Below are 22,597 nucleotides of genomic sequence, written 5' to 3'. Positions count from 1 at the left end.
GATCCTATAACAATAGCCAGTTACATTATAAGATCCTATAACAATAGCCGGTTACATTATAAGATCCTATAACAATAGCCGGTTACATTATAAGATCCTATAACAATAGCCGGTTACATTATAAGATCCTATAACAATAGCCAGTTACATTATAAGATCCTATAACAATAGCTGGTTACATTATAAGATCCTATAACAATAGCCGGTTACATTATAAGATCCTATAACAATAGCCGGTTACATTATAAGATCCTATAACAATAGCCGGTTACATTATAAGATCCTATAACAATAGCAGGTTACATTATAGGATCCTATAACAATAGCTGTTTACATTATAAGATCCTATAACAATAGCAGGTTACATTATAAGACCCTATAACAATAGCCGGTTACATTATAAGATCCTATAACAATAGCCGGTTACATTATAAGATCCTATAACAATAGCAGGTTACATTATAAGATCCTATAACAATAGCCGGTTACATTATAAGATCCTATAACAATAGCCAGTTACATTATAAGATCCTATAACAATAGCCAGTTACATTATAAGATCCTATAACAATAGCTGGTTACATTATAAGATCCTATAACAATAGCTGGTTACATTATAAGATCCTATAACAATAGCCGGTTACATTATAAGATCCTATAACAATAGCAGGTTACATTATAGGATCCTATAACAATAGCTGTTTACATTATAAGATCCTATAACAATAGCAGGTTACATTATAAGACCCTATAACAATAGCCGGTTACATTATAAGATCCTATAACAATAGCAGGTTACATTATAAGATCCTATAACAATAGCAGGTTACATTATAAGATCCTATAACAATAGCTGGTTACATTATAGGATCCTATAACAATAGCTGTTTACATTATAAGATCCTATAACATTAGCTGGTTACATTATAAGATCCTATAACAATAGCAGGTTACATTATAATATCCTATAACATTAGCTGGTTACATTATAAGATCCTATAACAATAGCAGGTTACATTATAGGATCCTATAACAATAGCAGGTTACATTATAAGATCCTATAACAATAGCAGGTTAGGTTACATTATGAAACATCACCCTGCACACAACTCACAGCAAATGTATCACCCCACTGGGGTACACAAGGACAATATAAAACTATAAAACATGATGAGTAATAATTTTCCATCATGGGGCAAAGGTTTAGATCACCACCCTAACCTTGTATGTAAACACCTTGGCCAAGTCAGAGTGGCCTGTCGTGCCCCCCACCCTCCTCGTCCAACTTGCGTTCCCCACATGTCCCTCTAACCTTTCCTTAGCTACATCCCCGCTGCCTTGTATGACTGCGCTGTCCAGTCACGAGCTAAGGACAGTGATATCCCCCATAGCAGTGCCCAATAATAACACCATGACAATGCCTTCACAGGTGTCCACCTGTAACAGCATGATCAGGGTCCTGGAGTGAACAGAATATCGTCAGCTGTCCTAGTGGTGACAAGTGGCCTCCACTGCCTGTAGCTGGGGGCAGCGAGCCCTTTGTGGTCCTAGTTTGGGAAGACTATGTACAATGTAAGTACAGTACCTTGTCCAGCGTGTAGAGCTCTGGCTGGTCTCTCCTGTGCACCCGGCTCTGTCTGATGGTATTGTGCTCTCCAGCAGTACCAAAGGTCTCCAGGTATCTGTGCGCACTTTCTGTGTACAGGGAAATGCCAAATTAAAGAGACAGTACAAGTGGCTAAAGGTGACATTAGAAACAAACCGCTCCCTGTAATTCACCAAAGGGAATGTGACATTCTTTAGTGTTATTTACACAGCCACTCCCATGTAGTAAGTATCTCATATGCAGATCTAAACAGTCACCAAAACAAACACACATCTAACCAAGCACTATAGCCATAGGAGAAAATCACATACAATCTGGAATTTATCGCACCTGTGAATACATACAAAGACATAGGGGGACTATAGTATTATGTTATTTACAGCATATTACATTGTTTCTACACACAAACCTATTGCAAAGGAAAAGTAGAGCCGTTGCCCATGGGAACCCATCATGAATAAAGGCTTTCTGAAAAGGGGTTGTCCAGTTTAGAAAGCCACCCTAGTGGGGAGTTCTGAGGGAACAGAGGAATGTCCTCTGTTCAAGATCCTGCCGAGTGGAGAGCAGATACCTTTTCTTGATGCAGGCTGTGCCCGTCATTACACATACAACCCATTGTTTTGAATAGGCATGGTGTAGTCCTTAATTTCCCCTGCGGAGGCGCTGCAGGGGAATGGAACACTTACTGCCAAGATTTCCCACAGATTAAAGCTGATTACTGGGCTGATCCTTATAAGAAGTATGGCTGTATTATCATGTTGCAGTCACGTTTTAAGATTTTGTCATCTTTTTGCAAAAATTGTGACTTGACCTATGTGAATAACCCATGAATATGATTGTTTGCTATGGGCAACTGCTCATTTTTTTTTCTTTGCACCAGTTTTGATAGATCACCACCAATGTGAGTGTGTGTATATATGTGCACACAATTAGCCACATATTCTTTTGATAATTTAGCCCCTTGAAGAACAAGAGTCTGCAGGATCAACCCTATCAAATAAGGACGGCTCTCTGGTAGGGTTGATCCTGCTAATTAAATTGATACCATCTGGTGCAAATTGTTAGCAGCATTCCCAAGGGGAAAGAAAGAAAGACTTCTATTCTTTATGCAAATAGGGACTTCAGTGCACCAAAGGGTGGAGCCTAGCCTCTTGTTCACCTCAGCTCGTCAGACTTCATTACTGGCTACCCCTCTTTGTGTACTGAAGCACTAATTTCCAGAAAGAATATAAGTTGTAGTTTTATCAACTTAATCAGCAGGATCAACTATCAGGCAATAAGCCTGGTCATCAGGGTATACCCTGTGACAGGTGCTGTTTAAGGGTGCAGCTCCTTTGGGCTTTAAAGAGGTTGTCCGGGTTTTTGTTTTATAACACTTTCCCTCAGCCAGCTGTACTTGTGTAGTGGAGAAATCCATGCTCTCCTGCTCCCTGACCCTCTTCACTGGACTTCTAGTCCTTGGCTGTCAAGTTTCACATAGACAACGTCATGGTTGCCACTTCAGCCAATAACTTGCCTCAGCGGTGACGTATCTCAAGCAGCACGTGACCCAGCTTATCTACATGCTATTATTTTATTTAAAGTTTCTGTGTAGAACCTATGTAGTGCCATGGAGCATGGGTGCTTTGGACTATAGAAGCTTGTGGATATTTTGCCCCTATTGCTACTATACAAAACCTAAAACCACTACTTTATTGCACATTAAAGGGTTAACTTGCACTGTAATTTATGCTGTTGTGTGTACTTATGCAGCGACCAGGCCGCAGGGGCAATATGTGAGTGTTGGTGGGCCGATGGGTGTAGTAGTAGTTTTACTCACGGTTAGCAGCGCTCTCTGGGCAGGCATGCAGTGAATGGAAGGACAGCAACAGTTGTCTAGGGACTCCCGCCAGATGGTGGTTGAGGTGCCCTTGGTGTTGTGAGTTTAAGGTGCTATGGAGGCAGGGTCCCTGGTATTCGTGACGCCAGCACCGTAAGGTGCAATGAAGGTTAGGGATGAATAAGGAGAGAGTCAGTGCCACATCTGTGACAGGTCTCAGAAGGTCTGAAAGATTATCTACGCATTAGTGATCTGACAGCCTCTTTTGGTTTCACTTTCTCTGTGTGTTGCTGGTATGTCCACACCTCCTGTTCAGGTGTGGATCATGTGACCTTTACCTCGCCCTATTTAGTCTGACTTTTCCCATCACTTCTTGCTTGGAATAGCTTCATTTGGTCTTGGAAGAGCTGGAGTGTGGTTCAGGTTGAAGTCCTGTTCATCCTTCATCCTCTGAAGTTAAGTGTTCCGCTTATCATGTTTTGTATCCCCCCCCCCATCTGGCCAGGTACATAACTGTCCAGCTAGGGCACAGTTCTGCAGGATGAGGAGTAGGAGGATGATGAGGAGGAGGAACCATGTTCATAGCAGGGTGGCACCCAAAGCATCTTATGGTAATCAATGGAGCGTGGCTGGGGGGATACAGAGGACAAAGACAATACACCTCCCACGGAGGACAGCTTGTCGTTGCCTCTGGGCAGCCTGACACACATGAGCGACTACATGCTGCAGTGCCTGTGCAACGATTGCTGAGTTGCCCACATTCTAACCAGTGCTGATTACTGGGTGGCCACCCTGCTGGATCCCTGCTACAAGGACAACACACTGTCCTTAATTCCGTCACTGGAGCATTGTAAAGGGGGAATATTAATCACCAATATTTATGTAAATATCGATAATTAATATTCATAAATAGGAGGAGCCGTCTATTGATGACTCCACCCATTTATACCTTTATATTATTAACACACTACTTTCACTATACTTTGCCTTACACTAACCACTAAACTAGCTGCATGCGCCTTACTAAACTAACTATTGCTAATAACCACACGTTACAGATAGTGACAAATAAAACACAGTATTTATTAATACCAACAATACACTAACAATACAGTATTATAAATACAGCACTAAACTACACTACACAGTTCCCAAATTCCACCCACAAACTAACTATACAGTTCACACACACAGATGTTAACAGCCCACCCCACCTGATACTGATCCTATCCCTGAGGGAACTACAAGGGTTAACGTTGGCACTGCAGGGGTGAATGCAGGCCACAGACACAGAAATACAGTCTGGGGGAATGGGGAGCAGGGATGCTCCTGCAGGACTTGGGTTGGGGAATAGTCAATGCAAGGGTTAATACCTTGCAAGTGTAATAGGGGTGTATAGGGGGGGTTAGGATCAGGGAGAGGAATGGTGGTGAGGGTGCGTGGTTATGGGCAAGGGGTAACAGGGGGTATGGGTATCGTTGGTGGGACAGGGTAGGTAAGGGTTAATCAGGGGAAAATCGTTGGTGGGGTAGCAGTAGAAGGGGCCGCCGGATATTTATATCCGGCCGCCTGCACTGCCGCACCGCCCACACCGTGGTACGCGGGCGCACGCCACCATCCGGGACACGTGGGCCGGCGCAGTGAGATGACGTCACTGCGCCAGCCCGCGCGCCTCCGGATGAGCGCGGCCCCGACGCGCCACTTGCTAACAGGCGGGAGAAGCCTTTGATCTCCCGCCTGTAGCACTTTGCATTCTGGGCAGCGCGATGGTAATTGCGCTGCCGGAATGCGCATAATAGAAGGAGGGGAGGTTTCTCCCTTCCTTCTATCATGTATAATTATCTCCAGCAGTGCTGGAGATAATTAAAACAAAGGACTCCGATTCTGTTGAATCTGAGTTCTTTGTAGTCATCAGGATGGGGCACATTCACACCGATGCACCTGGTTTCAGGTATTGGGGCCTATGGATATTGGGGGGATATCTATAAGGGGCATAGATATATTTTGAGGGGGATTATAAGGGGGCACAGCTTCCAGGGACCACATATTTCCCACAGGGGCCACAATGAGCCCCTGTGGGCCACCAAGGCCAGATGTACGCAGATGCTGGGCACATCTGTGCACATCATCCTATGATGTGGCAGTCCGTGCATGCATATATATCATACATGCACGCATGTGTTTGCATGCATGTATGGATATATATGCATACGTCTCAACCCTTCCTCAACAATCCCCCTGTTGTCGGAAATACGACAATATCTTGGGGGAAAGGGTTGAGATATATTTGCCCCCCCTTCAACCCCATCCTTGGTGGAAGTTCAGGAAGAACTGTAGTGCACACTGATCTTTAGGTAACTAGACATCCCTCATCCAGCTTCCTCCGACCTGCCCTTCACCGTAACCTACTCCTCCATCCATAGGATACACTGTCTTCTTCTCGCGGGAACTTTCTTGACCTCTTTTGAATAGTCTTCCAGTGTCGGCCACTCACAACGTTTGGAGTGACCACACCCCCACAGTCTCTCGGTAGTTGCCGATCTTCAGGTGTCGTCGCCCCCCCCCCCCCCCCAAATCTGGAGCGGGTTCACCCTCACAAACTTTAACTGGCCTTTCTTTCAAGTAATAGTCTTCCAGTGTCGGCTACCCCCAATTGGAGTGACCACACCCCCACAGTCTCTCGGTATCATTGCCGATCTTCAGGTATGGCCTGGCTCCAAGAATCTGAAGCGGGTTCACCCTCACAACCTCAGTCTCCAACTTTCTTCTAGAACGACTTTCGTCCAACGTCTCTTGTTCCATCTTGATGGGTGCGGTTCTCCCATGGACAGATTAATAGGTCTTTACACGGCAGGTCAGAGCAAGGTGATGTTATGGTACCTAAATTCTAACTGCGGAGAACACCTCCGCCACACTACACATCCAGCCCTTCCTTAAGAACCTAACCGTTCCAGGGTTCAAGGTGGCAAATGGCAAACAGAGGAGGTCTGTCCCTATCGTGTCCTAATCTTATCCCCATTCACACAAACACAGGTCACATCCCTCCCAACACCACCAAATTCCATAAAATGTGTGTACCCATAGAGACTCATGCAACCTGGCTACACCTCCAAAGACACAGGTAGGTTGTAGACCCACGTGTCAATGGGAAATGACAATAGGATGCAAATGTGTACAGCCAAATTATAACTCACCGCAGTGTGTTGGGTGAGTTTCCCTGGGTTTAGGCTGTCACACATTTGTACCTAGAGTGTCCATGGGTACACAATTAACAACAAACAAAATCAATATATGTACAATGTGCTATGAGGTTTCAGGATAGCACAAGTTATAGGTCCTGACCCCTCATAGGAAACAAAGTGTGTCCATAAGATATTTGGCTACAGGACAATGTTGGAGTTATGTCCTGAGCCTCCTCCTCCGGTTAGTTCGGTAAAGTTCTGTCTGGTTCTGGTGTATTTGGTCAATAAATCCCTTGACCCTCCGATACACAGTCTAATGTAGATGAAGATGACCAGAACCAGAAGACGTTTCACTGGGTGAAACAAGAGATCGTAGAATAAGCTCTTCCACCCGAACATCTCCAAGTCTTTCTCCAGAGCCTGGGATAATGCTCCCGCTGGATTGTGGCACAGTCCTCCATCTCTAGAAAACCTCTGAACAAAAGTCGCTTGGTTGCCAAAATCCACTGGGATCCTCTGGAGCCTCACAAGAGTGTCAGGGCGGATAGCTAGTCTCTTCTGTGGCATCATCTGGGTTTCTCCTCTGCTCCATAGTAAACACACCTATGACAGAAGAAAATACCAGGCGCTCCTGGGGGATTACTCCCCTCACGGTGCAATTAGATGTCAAATCCCAGCAACAATACCTTTGACCCATAAGTAGAGAAAGGTATTGGGCTGCCCTTCACCTCACAGGACCCCTCGTTATCCTAACACTGGTGTCTGAACACCCTACCTTCAGAGGATCGCGTCCTCTACTACGCATCCCTCTGCACCAACAGATAAGGATGGCCACCCTATTAGGTTCGGACATCCGAGGTGAGCTGCGGGCAAAGCACCATCTTGTATTGATGGCACTGCATCCTTGTCCACTCATGTGTACCCAGGCTGATTTCCCCCTGTGATCCTGTCCTGTGGAGGCCTGCAGAATCAACGGCATGGGTCATGCCCTGGCTCTCCAGGACTCCACAACACAAAGACACAGTCCACACTCTGCTGCCAATAACAGCAGCAACTAGACTCTCAGCGGGGAATGACAACAAAAATCAGGGTGAGACACATTCATAGACAAGGACCTCTGCCGTCCACATAAAAAAAACATACAAACAGGTAACAAACACACAATATGGACATACACGGGGAACAGACGGTGTAACAAATAGTACAGGGGTATCAAATGTTGCCTAGCCTAGCTTGGCCATTCTGACCCCTCAGCGCCTGACGAGGCATGTGTCGCTGAGAGGTAACCCCTTTATGGCCAAACTGACTAGACCCCACATTGCAATTACTTGCACAAGGGCAATTCCTTGCAATGTGTCTTTTGTTCCCACACCAGAAGCACCAAATTGGTCTTTCTGTCCTGTGTGCTTTGTTCTTACTTGTTTTGCAGTGCTTCGCTATATTACCCAAGCCACCACACGCAAAACATTTGATGTTTGCACGGCATGGCTTAGGTCCGTCCACACTGCATCCGTGCTCCCTGAATTGTTCCATACTGAGGGAGGCACTTTTCACGATCTTTCTTTTTCCCAAAGTCAGGGAAAAATCTCTGTTAGTCTGGACAGGCTTGGTCTGGTGATTTGGCCTGTCACAGACTACTCTCCCCCATTTTTTCCCTGCACAGGGCAAATTTTTGGGAGATTCCGACCCCGACTTCACTGAAAAAGAAAGGGCCGGCACCAACTTGGTGATGACCTGTTGCATGCCAGTCATTATCTGGGAGCTTACAGCAACCTGAGCCTTCAATTTGGCTACCGTCACATCAGTAGAGGCAGTCTGCTCCTTGAAGGCTTTGACCTCAGTAAAAGACTGAGTCAACTTAGCCTCAATTTCCTCCTTCTGCCTCTGCAGCTCTACTAACTGTGACTCTACCCTAGCCACCAGCGCATCTCGGTCAACAGTAGACTGCACATTCTCTGCCAGTTGTGCCCGCAATGCCGAAACCTGGTCCGAATTACTGGCACAGCACTGGCAGTGAATGGTCGGAGGAATTGTCTCCGTTGACAGAGACACCAGCGCAACTTCCTTTGGCTTGCAGATGCTAGCCTCAAATGTATGCACAAGTTTGGCTAGCATCCGAAGCCGTTTGGTGCCTTGTTCAACACCGTCCGTTTGTTAACACATAGCTTGTCGTAACTACAAGCCTGTGCTAACAAATCGGACCACAGCATTTCTGCTGACTTGTATGTGGTGGGGAGGATGGGATTAAAAGTGCTGTGTCTGCTCAAGTGTTGCAGTGTGGAGAAGTCCATACTCACTTTTTGATGAGCGTCCATCTTCTCATTGGGGCCGTACCTCTTCGTCCTACGCAGCTGCTTGGAAGAAGTCCTTTTTCTCCCGGATCACTTCTTCCCGACCAGCCGGACTTGTACGCTGCTCCAACGAAGATGGATCTCCTTCAGTGACGTGTCCTCTTCTCCCTTGCAATCACTCGAGCGATGCAGTGACCGTGTAAAGCAAACAGCAAAATATTAGTTCACAGATAGATTATAGATTCTCTGCTAAAGATTTTGATCTGCGTTTGGTACTATAAGGAAGAGTCGCGTTACCTGTCCGAATTATCAGGTCCTAGACGCTCAGAACACTGACCGCATCTCTCTTGCCTCATAATTCACAGTATAACCGACCTCTAGCCTCAAAAGGAAGAGTCGCGTTACCTGTCCGAATTATCAGGTCCTAGACCAGTGGCGGATTACAATAGGGACGTTCGGGTCGGCAGCCCCGGGCCCAGCACCGCTGGGGGGCCCAGCGCTGACCCGAACGCCCACATACTGCGGCGGGGCACGGGAGCGCATAGCTCCCTGTCCCGTCGCCTATCACCGCCATAGGCTTCAGGCCTAGTAGGCCTGAGGCCTATGCGGTAGTGAAATCCCGGCGCAGGCGTGCGTGATGACGTCATCACGCGCCTGTGCCGGGACACAGCACATTGACGTGTGCACACCTGCCTCATCCCGCCTTCGTCTGCGATCAAGTGCCTGGCCCTGGACGGTGAGTATTTAGCTTTTCATTTTTTTTTCCAATTTTTTATTTTTTATTTCATGTGCCTACTTTGGGGGACATGTGGGGGACGACACACAGAGGAGGACATATTCAAGGGACCTCGAGTACATGGGAGGGGGAATGTGGGGGCTGTGTGGGCCTAAATTATTATGGGAGGGACTACTATGTGGGGGCAAATTACTATGTGGGGCAAATTATTATGGGAGGGACTACTATGTGGGGGCAAATTACTATATGGGGGCAGTGTGGGGGCAAATTACTATGTGGGGGCAGTGTGGGGGCAAATTACTATGTGGGGGCAGTGTGGGGGCAAATTACTATATGGGGCTGTGTGGGGCCAAATTATTATGGGAGGGACTACTATGTGGGGGGAAATTACTATATGGGGCAGTGTGGTGGAAACTATTGTGTGGGGGCAGTGTGGGTTAATTACTATGTGGGGGCAGTGTGGGGGCAAATTACTATATGGGGCTGTGTGGGGCCAAATTATTATGGGAGGGACTACTATGTGGGGGAAACTATTGTGTGGGGACAGTGTAGGGGAAATTGCTATGTGGGGGCAGTGTGGGGTTATTTCTATGTGGGGGGCAGTGTGGGGAAATTGCTATGTGGGGACAAATTACTATGTGGGGGAAACTATTGTGTGGGGGCAGTGTGGGGTAATTATTGTGTGGGGGCAGTGTGGGGTAATTGCTATGTGGGGTAATTGCTGTGTGGGGGCAGTGTGGGGTAATTGCTGTGTGGGGGCAGTGTGGGGTAATTGCTGTGTGGGGGCAGTGTGGGGTAATTGCTATGTGGGGGCAGTGTGGGGTAATTGCTATGTGGGGGCAGTGTGGGGTAATTGCTATGTGGGGGCAGTGTGGGGTAATTGCTATGTGGGGGCAGTGTGGGGTAATTGCTATGTGGGGGCAAATTACTATGTGGGGGAAATTACTATGTAGGGGCAGTGTGGGGCAAATTACTATGTAGGGGAAATTACTGTGTGGGGCAAAGTACTATATGGGGCAGTTTGGGGGAAATTACTGTGTGGGGGCAAATTACTATGGGGAATTACTATGTGGGGGCAGTGTGGTAGAAATTACTATATGGGGGTGTTGCTATTATTTTTGGGGACACTATACAGGGATTATTGCCTGGAGCACAATAGAGGGTGTTATTATTACTGGGGGCACTCTAGGGGATATTATAGCTGCTGTGGACACTATAGGGACATTTGGGGTAATTTATCAAACTGGTGTAAAGTAGAACTGGCTTAGTTGCCCATAGCATCCAATCAGATTCCACCTTTCATATTTGACAGCTCTTTTGGAAATCCAGTTCTACTTTACACCAGTTTGATAAATGACTCCAATTATGTCTATTAGGGTCACTATTTTTTTAATGGGCACGCTTCATTGATGATGTTTTTGTTAACTGGAAGGGGAGTATGGAGACCTTCTCGGCATGGGTTTGTCAACTAAACCAAAACGAGATTGGCCTCCATTTCACATCGGAATGTGATCCATCCAAACTTCCTTTCCTGGACATCACAGTGAATATAAACCATCAGGGATGCCTGGAAACATCAATATACTGTAAACCAACCTCGACTAATTCCCTCCTGAGGTGGGAAAGTAGTCACCCATACCCCCTCAGGAAGGGAATACCGAGAGGTCAGTATCTGCGCCTAAGACGAAATTGTTCTAGGCGCTCGGATTTTGTGAGACAGGCGGGCGATTTAAAAACCCGCTTCTTGGATCGTGGCTATCCAGTGGGCGTACTTACACCAGCCTACCAGAGTGCCCTGAATAAGGACAGAGTATCTCTTCTGACGCCAAAAACAGACGCCCCCACTAATAGTAGCTCCAGTAATGACAGGGAGATTCGTTTTATTAGCACCTTTAATGGTTGTTCATCAGGAATTAGAGATATCATATCAAAACACTGGCACGTGCTCCTAATGGATCCTGATGTTCGCAGGGCCATAAAGGGGCACCCCAGCATCACATATAGACGGGGAAGAAGCATCCGCGATATGTTGGTACACAGCCACTATACATCAGGGCCCAAGTCAAAGACTTGGTTGGAGAAAGGCATTAGTGGGAACTACAAATGTGGTAGATGCGTGGCGTGCCCCTTTATGGCCAAAGCAAAGTCATTCAGGAGCAATAACACCAATAAAGTCTACACAATCACAGACTTTATCAACTGCAGAAGCACGGGCTTGGTGTACAAGATCACATACGAATGTGGCGAGGAGTACATTGGGAAGACTGGAAGGGAGTTTAGGAGGAGAATTGGAGAGCATTTGAGTGATATAAGAAACGATAAAGATACATCGGTGGCACGTCACGTAAACACTAAACATGGAGGGAGACCGGACTGCCTATCTTTCTCTGGAATTGAAAAAATCAAGCCAGGAACAAGACGCGGTGATTTTGATAGAAGGATCCTGCAATGTGAGGCTAAATGGATCTTCTATCTCAAAACAGTCCATCCATCTGGGCTAAATGAACAACAAAATTATTGTTGCTTCTTGTGATCTACATCAAAAATGATGAATGAGAATTTGTCGTGTGCCTCCTCTCATCGTATGTGCCCAATAGATGGGCGCATGGGATGGGATGATGGACACGACTTAAAGTAACAGAGGGGGAATCCGCTAATAATAGGCGGTTACTACTTCCACTCTTTCCCTCCTCCGCTCAGATTTGTTTAGGATGACCCCCAGATCAGACGCCGTCCTACCTAAACAACGAGCACATGGGATGCGACGGTGGATACATTTAAAAGTATAGTATATGTAGTCCACCAGATAAAGATCGGGTTTTTTGATTTATCAATGACCCTTAGACCTGATGTTGTCACATTTAAACCATGAGCGCAGTGGACGTGACGGTGGATCCATCCAAAAATATAATATCACAATATGAATACAGAATAGGGTCCTTGGCCCAACAATCGGTTAGCGTCCATGGGGGAAGAGCCTGTGTACGGATGTCATGCCAAATTATATCTGTAATGCGACTGTGCATCTATGAAAACGACAGGCAAGTTATCATGTGTCTGCTAATAGGGCCAAGCGTCATGAGCCTAGTAGTTGCTATGCAACTGGCAACGCTCTGACCTCGGCTCTGACCTCACTTCCGATTCAGCCGCATCATGTGACGTTGACTTCCGGTCCGGTGGAACGCACGCGAGTGGCGTGCGTTCCACGCCGAATCACAAGTGTTCTGCGATACCTGGACAGGTGAGTCAAATGATCACGGGGGGCGTACACACATCGGGAGTAGAGGTATAAGAGGAGGCGGCTAATAACCATCCATTGCTCACCCAAATCACTGTTACTTTGGGTGAGACACGGACTGACAAGGGACACTTCCCCTGCATCAGTGTGGACAAGATCTATCCATCACCTTGTCCTAAGAATACGAGGCTAAAACCACCTTGATTCTGAGTAAGTAAACTGCGGCTGTTGATTAGCCACGTTGCGTGCGGTGCTCAAATATTGGTGACCTATATTGAGTGTTTATAACTTCTATTTGTAGTTGCCCTGGAATATACATATGAAGTCCCCTGATGATGTCCAGAAGTGACAGAAACATGGCATGTAGGGCGTTGTAATTAGGGCTTGATAGGATTAAGACCCATACTGAGGGAAAGGCTCGGTGTGGGGTCGCCCCTGTCGGGGCGGGTGCTCCATTGTGGTAGGCAGGCTTGTAATGAGTCCCTATCCCCCTAGGCAGGCAGGAAAGCCATAACAGGGACTTGCAGGATATAACATCGTGCCAATACCACACCAGCACCTGGTCACACAGGTACAAGGTAAGACCATTGCCAGGACCATCCTCCACAGTTGGACCCTGCCCAGACGAGGTGAGATCCACCCATCTTTTTTTCTTTTTTATTATTTCTAAATGGAATATGAATATGAATTGATGCAGTGGAGGAATTTACTGTTGTATGTGTTGTCTATGTCGTCTCTCACCCAGTGTGACAATTATTTTAATTGACCTAGTAAAGGTTATGTTTTATTGAATCCCAGTTTACAAATATTTTTCTTCACTATTTTTTAAGCAGTATAGTACCTTGGACATTGGGGGGCACAACGGGCACAGGTATTGGGGGTGGCAGCAGGATGACACTGTGGGGACACTAGGATGAGGAGGAATTGAGAAATCTAACGTGTCTGTGTTACAAACTGTAGAGACGAGATGCGGCTGAAAGAATTTGCCATGGCGGTCTGGGTCAAATGGAGGTGAAGAGGAAAGAAAAGGTCTACATGACAGGAGATGTCACTGGATGTAAGAGGTATGTGGTGCTGTATTCTCCTCCATGTCTTTTTTTATTATAATTATATGTATTTTAAATTTGGCGACCAAATTTTTCAGTTTAGGACCCAATTTGGGGTATTTTTTTTTTGTCTGAAGATGTCATATGGCCTAAGAAGAGACTGTGGCGCTCATGAAGCACCGCAGCCTCTTCATACAAAAAAAAACTAAACTAAAATGGGGGGGGGGGGGGGGCCCAAGTTGGTTAGACAGCCCCGGGCCTATCATGCACTTAATCTGCCCCTGTCCTAGACGCTCGGACCACTGACTGCGTCTCTCTTGCCTGATAATTCACAGTATAACCGACCTCTAGCCTCTAAACCAAACACAGATTTCAAAATCTAAGCAGTGGGCCTGGCTCGCCAATGTAAAGGGGGAATATTAATCAACAATATTTATGTAAATATCAATAATTAATATTCATAAATAGGAGGAGCCGTCTATTGATGACCCCGCCTATTTATACCTTTATATTAATAACACACTACTTTCACTATACTTTGCCTTACACTAACCACTAAACTAGCTGCATGCGCCTTACTAAACTAACTATCGCTAATAACCACACGTTACAGATAGTTACAAATAAAACACAGTATTTATTAATACCAACAATACACTACGCACGCAATACACTAACAATACAGTATTATAAATACAGCACTAAACTACACTACACGGTTCCCAAATTCCACCCACAAACTAACTATACAGTTCACACACACAGATATTAACAGCCCACCCCACCTGATACTGATCCTATCCCTAAGGGAACCACGAGGGTTAACGTTGGCACTGCAGGGGTGAATGCTGGCCACAGACACAGAAATACAGTCTGGGGGAATGGGGAGCAGGGATGCTCCTGTAGGACTTGGGTTGGGGATTGGTCAATGCAAGGGTTAATACCTTGCAAGTGTAATAGGGGTGGATAGTGGGGGTTAGGATCAGGGAGAGGAATGGTGGTGAGGGTGCGTGGTTATGGGCAAGGGGTAATAGGGGGTATGGGTATCGTTGGTGGGACAGGGTAGGTAAGGGTTAATCAGGGGGAAATCGTTGGTGGGATAGTGGTAGGGGAAACCATTGGTGGGGTAGCGGTAGAAGGGTTAATAAGGGGGGAAATCGTTGGTGGGATAGTGGTAGGGGGATTAATAAGGGGGGATACTCAGTGCTTAGTTGCTCGTTCGTCTAGGGGGTGCTCCTTGTTCCAGGGGTTGATCCTCTTCCAGCGGGGGGGGGCTGCTCCGCTCTCCTTCCATGCAGGGGCCGCCGGATATTTATATGTGAGATGACGTCACTGAGCCAGCCCGCGCGCATCCGGACGAGCGCGGCCCCGACGCGCCACTTGCTAACAGGCGGGAGAAGCCTTTGATCTCCCGCCTGTAGCACTTTGCATTCCGGGCAGCGCATAATAGAAGGAGGGGAGGTTTCTCCCTTCCTTCTATCATGTATAATTAATTATCTCCAGCAGCGCTGGAGATAATTAAAACAAAGGACTCAGATTCTGTTGAATCTGAGTTCTTTGTAGTCATCAGGATGACCGGACCTTTGTCCGGTCATTCTGATGCAATCAACCAGATTGCATCAGTGTGAATGCTTGGGGCACATTCACACCGATGCACCTGGTTTCAGGTATTGGGGCCTATGGATATGGGGGGGGGGGGGACATCTATAAGCGGCATTATAAGGGGGCACAGCTTCCAGGGACCACATATTTCCCACAGGGGCCACAATGAGCCCCTGTGGGCCACCAAGGCCAGATGTGCGCAGATGCTTTGCGCATCTGCGAACATCATCCTATGATGTGGCAGTCCGTGCATGCATATATATCATACATGCACGCATGTGTTTGCATGCATGTATAGATATATATGCATACCTCTCAACCTTTCCTCAACAAGCATGATCGGAAGATGCGCGAGTACAAGCACACGCTGATAGACGCGCTGCTGATGGCATTCCCATGTGACAGCGAGTGCTCAGTGGAAACACAAGGAGAAGGCAGAGGAGGAGGAGGAAGAAGTCGCCAACGCACCTGGGGCACCGCCAGCACCTCAGAAGGGAGGGTTAGCATGGCCGAAATGTGGAAAAGCTGTCAGCACGCCACAACAACCAGCGCCACCAGCTGATACGTAACGTCTTTCATTTCAGCAACATGGTGGAACAATACGTGTGCACATGCCTACACGTACTGACTAATGGGTCTGCCCCATTCAACTTCTGGGTCTTCAAATTGGGCACATGGCCTGAACTTGCCCTTTATGCCTTGAAGGTGCTGGCCTGCCCTGCAGCAAGTGTATTGTCCGAACATGTGCTTAGCATGGCGGGGGGGGGGGGGGGTAATCACAGACAAGCGCAGCTGCCTGTCCACAGCCAACGTGGACAAGCTCACGTTCATTAAAATGAACCAGGCATAGATCCCACAGGACTTGTCCGTACTTTGTGCTGAGTAGACAAGTATACCGGCCGCTCCCAGCCATTGTTATACTCCAGCGCACTTTCTCTTTGCATTCTCTTTTCTATTTTCCAATGTTTTGGGGTCTTCCCAAATTTATAAAAATAAAAAATAAAATAAAGAAAAAATAAATAAAGAAAAAAACATCGCCACGTACACTGCCTCCTCAACCTCCTACTCCACTTTGACCTCCGCCTCCTAGTTTAAGATCATTATTTTTTATTTTTTTCTATTTTATGTTATTTTAAGTCATTTCCCTATCCACATTTGTTTGCAGGGCAACTGTCCTGCTCTTACCCCCATTTTGCTTCCGTTTGCAGCCCTCTAGCACTTACTACGACTATTTTACAGCCATTTTAGTGCACCAAAGTTCAGGTTCCCATTGACTTCAATGGAGTTCAGGTTCGAATTCGGGTCCCGAACCCCAACTTTGACCCGAAGTTCGGCCGAACCCGGCAAACCCGAACATCCATGGGTCCGCTCATCCCTATCAGGGTACCATTCTTCTGAGAAAGAGTGGGACAGCAAGCTCAGGCCTCTCCTCTGCATGAAATCTTCTTTTGCTTGGGAGGAGACTGGAGAAACCAGCTCAGTGCCTTGCCTGTATTGTAAAGAAGCACACTGGTTTACTGCAGACCTTGACTCTCTGGACTTATTGCCTGTTGGCGTGCACCATCCTTTACCATGCCATCCCGAGAGCAGCAACACGTGTTGACACCTTGACAGTGTTCGGGGTACCCAGCGTAGCGTTGGGGCAACCTCAAACCTGGCCACTACAATTTGGCATCACAAACAGGATCCGGTCCGGCTCCAGCCGTGCAGGTCATCGTGGATCCAGCCTCAGTGCATCAAGACAGTCACTGGTGACTGGCAGAACACCCCAGACTGCACCTGAACCAGCCACATAACAGCGACTGTAACTGTAAGTGTTCCCCTTGTGGGGTCTGCCGCAATCAAATGACTGTGCTACTGAGATTGTATCCTGCATTACTAACTAAAGAATTGCTAGTGACGAACTGCTGTTGTAAAGAATTATCTTCATAGGGGGCACAGAAAATCCACCTGTAATGCTGTTCATTTTTTTTCTTGATGTTGAAAAAGGCTATGTAATGGTCAAATTCATGCAGGTAAGAGTGGTATATTGGCAGCAATGATAAAAAGCGAGAGCTTTATGGTCAGCCTTATAAAGGGTTAAGAGAAAAATAGTAAAAGTGATGCTTGGTATGACAACCACCTTGAGAATGTTCTCGAACCTGATAGGGCCCTACCCCTCCCCAGCCGCTGGGCCCCATAACAAGTGCTATGGCTGCTATGGCTATAGTTACGCCCATGTTCACAACCCTGTTCATACTGCATTCAGTTTTACAGCAAATCGTCATGTTTTTTATTCTCCAGTACAAGCCTTGTGAAGCATTTCAAAACCAGGACAATTCTTAATTAATACGATTAATAGTTAACACAATTTTTGATGGGCCGAATGGTTCATGTACGTACATCCTTCTGCTTGGCATAGATATCATGCTTTTTGGAGATCTCTGATCTTTTTCCACTCAGTAGTCTTTGGCATTTCTTAGCTTTCTCATGAGCCACTTCATAATCAGCAAAAATTATAGGCTCTTAGGGGGCTCAAGACAACATGATGTGGGATGAAGCTGGAAATTTTTTTAAAATGGGTAAATTTGGAAGAAAAATGCAATTCTTCTACTGTCTTATGGGTATTGTTTTTACGGCATTCCATATGCATCAAAACTGACCTGTTATCTATATTCTCTGGGTATGTACGATTACGATACCACATTTTTTTGTGTTTTAATATTGAAAAAAAAAAACACTTTTGCAAAAATTTTATTTTTTCCTTTTCATTGTCATATTCTAACCCCCGTAACTGATTTTGGAGTGTGCATGACATTTTGATCACTTTTTTGGGAGGTGAAACAACAAAAAATTGTAAATTGGCCATTTTGATATTTTTTTTCCATTACAGGGTTCACCATATATGTTAATATGTTTATATTTTAATAGTTTGGGCATTTTAGGAACACAGCAATGCCTATGATATTTATTGTTTTTATTTTAATTATGGGGAAAGGGGGGTGATTTGAATTCTTATATTTAAAAAAAAAATAAGCAAAAAATAATTGGCTATATGAAAAAATTCTTATATTGTTTCTCTAATACATTGCAAAGAATTGCCATTACAATGCATTGTAAACTCGCTATGATCCTGTGGAGCCCTGCCACTTGCAAGGCTCTATAGGAACTACAGCTGTAAAATCCTTGGCTTTTTTAAAGAGCGACAGGGCTTTTACATACAACCAAAGGCTCCCCTGATTTCTACATGGTGGAGCCATTCAGATCCTGTGAGTGCAGAGATCCTGGGGAAAGCCACCTCAGACGCCTGTCGTTAAATGACTGTGATCGGAAATTATCGCTAATTGCAGACATTACTCCTGAGTGTCTGCTGTTTAAAACAGCAGAAACCTGGCAGCTATGGCAAGTACAGTGGGCACTATTTTTAAAGACAGGACTTCCGCAGTACTGCGGAGTTCCAGACAGGGTTGAGGAGAATGTGTCATCTATATTTGTTCTTTCAGTTAAAAGCAGATACCTACACATCCGGGAACCGGAAAGTGGAGACAGCGGAAGCAGCACAGGGCTGGTGGAGCAGGTAAGTATGAATATTCTGTTTCAGAGGACAGGATGCAGGCACTTGCTTAAAGAAAACCTTTTACGTATTCCACTTCATCCAAACTAGAGATAAGCGAATCGGTTCTAAACAAATCGGATTTGTTACACCATTTTACTGTGAATATTGTTGGGGAAAACCATAATGGAGAAAGAAGATGAAGAATCACATGACACTGGGAGGAAATGGGAAGGAGGGCTTGCCCTGATTGGCTCAGAGGCTGACAGATAACCTGATCAGTTAATCCGGGGGCAGTATGCAGGCAGGTCCTTATGAAGAGAACAAGCCAGATGCCTTTTTGCTCGCTGCTGTGGATGTGATAAGATGTGTTATGGTATTGTCTGCCAAAAAACAATTGCAGACACAAGCCACTAATGTAATGTTATAGGGACACTATAAGGATAGTATAGGGAGAGAATAAGGGTATATATAGAGAGAATAGGGACTGAGGGACTGGTCACTAAGAATTGTGGGGGCCATTTATTATCCAGAAATATACCTATATTAAGCGTGTTTCTGGCCCATATTGTGGCGCAAAGTTTATTTGTGCCACAATATGCAACTTTTCCCCGCTCATGTCAGGCCTAAAAAAAGTGGGCGTAGCATGGGTGGGTAATGGGAATGGGCCAGCAGGCCCATCTCATTCATCATTTTCTACACCTGTTTTAGGTGTAGAAAATGATCTAAATGTAAGCCAGCAAGGAAGCTGTCTTACATTTAGACTGGTGCTGCCTTACCACTTGGTCTGCTGCCTTTAGGGAAGTGATGGCGTGAGCTCAGCCTTGCTGGATAATACCTGGCCAGCATCATTTCTCCCAAAAAGCCACCCCTGCCTTTCACTTTCATGTGGCGGAGAATATGGGCCACTTTTTGCAATTCTCACTGTGTGGCAAGGTAGGGACAGTACATGTCTTTCATGGCCCAATGGTTCAATGTTTTTTCATGGCAGCAGTGAGGCAGCACTGCAGCATCAAGGCCAACTCCTATTGTCACGCATCCCCTTTTTGTATCGATCTGGTTCCCACACACCTGGCACTTATACAGCGCCTCCACGTCCTCCTCCATGGATATCCTCCCGCCCCCAATGGAAGCACCGCTCCCACTCCTCCTCTCTTCTATCATATGTGTAAAGTGCCATGTTAGTGCCATGTTAGAGATTATCGGCCTGGGTGAGAGTAGACACGCCGCCAATCAGTTGCTAAAGTGCATTAAACAGCAAACATCCTGCTGGCTGTCTTCCTGCCAAATCAAACTGGATAAGGTGGTCAGCAGCAATGTCAGGAACATCGCGGCCATGCTCTATTTGGGGGAAATAATACATTGTCTGTGCATGGCACACGTAATAAATATAGTTGTGCAATGCTTTTTCAAAAAGTTAAGTGGTTTGCAGAGAATGCTGGCCATGTCCAAGAGACTGCCCTCACATTTAAGTCATACTTTATGTGACAAGGAACACCCTACTGGCCATTGGACGCTTGATGATGTTCCAACTCAGAATTCCATTCAGCTTGCCACAGCTTTCGGCGAGCAGACGCCTGCCACCCACTTTCTGACTGGGAGGCCCCCCTTGACCTCTGCCAAGTCATCCACCTCCTACCGTCTCCTCTGCCGCAAGCAGCAGAAGCTGCACAAGCCAGCTCAGTATTATCAACATGATGGAGCAATTTTGCTGACGCAAATAAACAAATGGAGAAGTGTCGCCTGAACGCCCAGGTTCAGTCCTACCTGGACGCTGGCCTTTCTCTGGTGCATACCATGTTCCCTGACCCAATGGACTTCTAGGCAGCCAGACTGGAACAGTGGCCGGAACAGTCCAAGCATGCTCTCTTTGTACTGTCTTGTCCAGTCTCCAATGTCATCTCAGAGAGGGCTTTCAGCACAGCAGGGGGCGCCATTACAATCAAAAGCACAAAGTTGTCCTCAGTCAGTGAATAAAAGATCACTTTTGTCAAAACAAGGCATGGATCGGTGAATATTTTCAAACACCTCTGTCTGAGAACGATGAATAGATCTGCCATTACTGACTGTGGCCCATCATGCCACTGTCTGCCTATCTACCATAAGTTCATTATTGGATGGCTGCTGCTGCCACCATCTTGCCACTGCCATTGTCTGCCTGCATACCATCATGTTCAGTAACATAGCTGCCACTGCCACCAACACAGCAGCAGCTACTCCCTGCTGCTAATCCTCCTACTACCACTTCCTTTGCCCCTATAGCCACTACCATTACCGTTACACAGCCACCACTACTACTACTACAACCCCAACACAGCCATACACATTTAATGCCATGTCTGTTGCATATTGTGCTGCTACTGCTGGAGCTACTGTTGCTGCCATTATTATAGCTACACACCATACCCTTTCTACATCCACACTGTACTGCTGCTGCTCCCAAATAAATGGGAGAATTGTTCCAGCTTGTTCAACTTCAGAAAAAGCCACTGTTTCTTCAGACAATTAACACTTGTGAGTATATAAATATGGGATGCAGGCATTAACACATAATTTTTGGATGATTGTGCAGAACAAGCCACTTTTTCTTATGACATTAATGTGTATAAACAGGGGCGGGGTTGCTATTGCTGGCATTTCCTTAAAGTGGCTGTCTCACTTCAGCAAATAGCATTTATTATGTAGAGAAAGTTAATACAAGGCTCTTACTAATGTTTTTTGATTGTCCATATTGCTTCCTTTGCTGGCTGGATTAATTTTTCCATCAAATTATATACTGCTTGTTTCCATGGTTATGACCACCCTGCAATCTATCAATGTTGGTTGCGCTTGCACACTATAGGAAAAAGCACTAGCCCATGTGCACTCCCATGGTCCCGGCAACCAAATAGGCTAGTGCCTTTTGCTATAGTGTACAAACATGACCACCACTAATGAATTTCAGGGTGGTCATAACCATGGATACGAGCAGTGTATTATATGAGGGAAAAATGAATCCAGCCAGCAAAGGAAGCAATATGGATAATAACAATACATTAGTAAGTGGCTTGTATTAACTTCCTCTACATAATAATATATGCTATTTTCTGAAGTGAGAAAACCCCTTTAACCTATTGGGGACATATGACGTACCGGTACGGCATGATAGCCCCCGGCCCTATCTTATATGAAGGATGGCCTTATGCCTATCCCATGCATGCTTAAACCCCTTCACTGTATTTGCAGCTACCACTTCTGCAGGAAGGCTATTCCATGCATCCACTACTCTCTCAGTAAAGTAATACTTCCTTAAAAGTAATATAAGGAAGTATTACTTTACTGAGAGAGTAGTGGATGCATGGAATAGCCTTCCTGCAGAAGTGGTAGCTGCAAATACAGTGAAGGGGTTTAAGCATGCATGGGATAGGCATAAGGCCATCCTTTATATAAGATAGGGCCGGGGGCTATCCATAGTATTCAGTATATTGGGCAGACTAGATGGGCCAAATGGTTCTTATCTGCCGACACATTCTATGTTTCTATGTTTCTATGTTACTTAAGGACAC

At 45.9% G+C, this 22,597-nt stretch overlaps 1 protein-coding gene across 1 annotated transcript in view; it reads right to left on the bottom strand.

Moving 5' to 3' along the window:
* NGEF (neuronal guanine nucleotide exchange factor) overlaps window positions 1-1,765 on the bottom strand; it is a 195,069-nt gene extending 193,304 nt beyond the window's left edge. The window contains exon 1 of the mRNA XM_040427896.1: window positions 1,586-1,765. The gene's annotated coding sequence lies outside the window, so the exon portion shown is untranslated. The remainder of the gene's footprint in view (window positions 1-1,585) is intronic.
* Window positions 1,766-22,597: the final 20,832 nt, after the last annotated feature.

The sequence above is a fragment of the Bufo bufo genome, chromosome 4 (assembly GCF_905171765.1).
Source record: "Bufo bufo chromosome 4, aBufBuf1.1, whole genome shotgun sequence".
Lineage (NCBI taxonomy): Eukaryota > Metazoa > Chordata > Amphibia > Anura > Bufonidae > Bufo > Bufo bufo.
The sequence above is the reverse complement of the archived record's forward strand: the minus strand, read 5'-3'. Positions and strand labels throughout refer to the sequence as shown.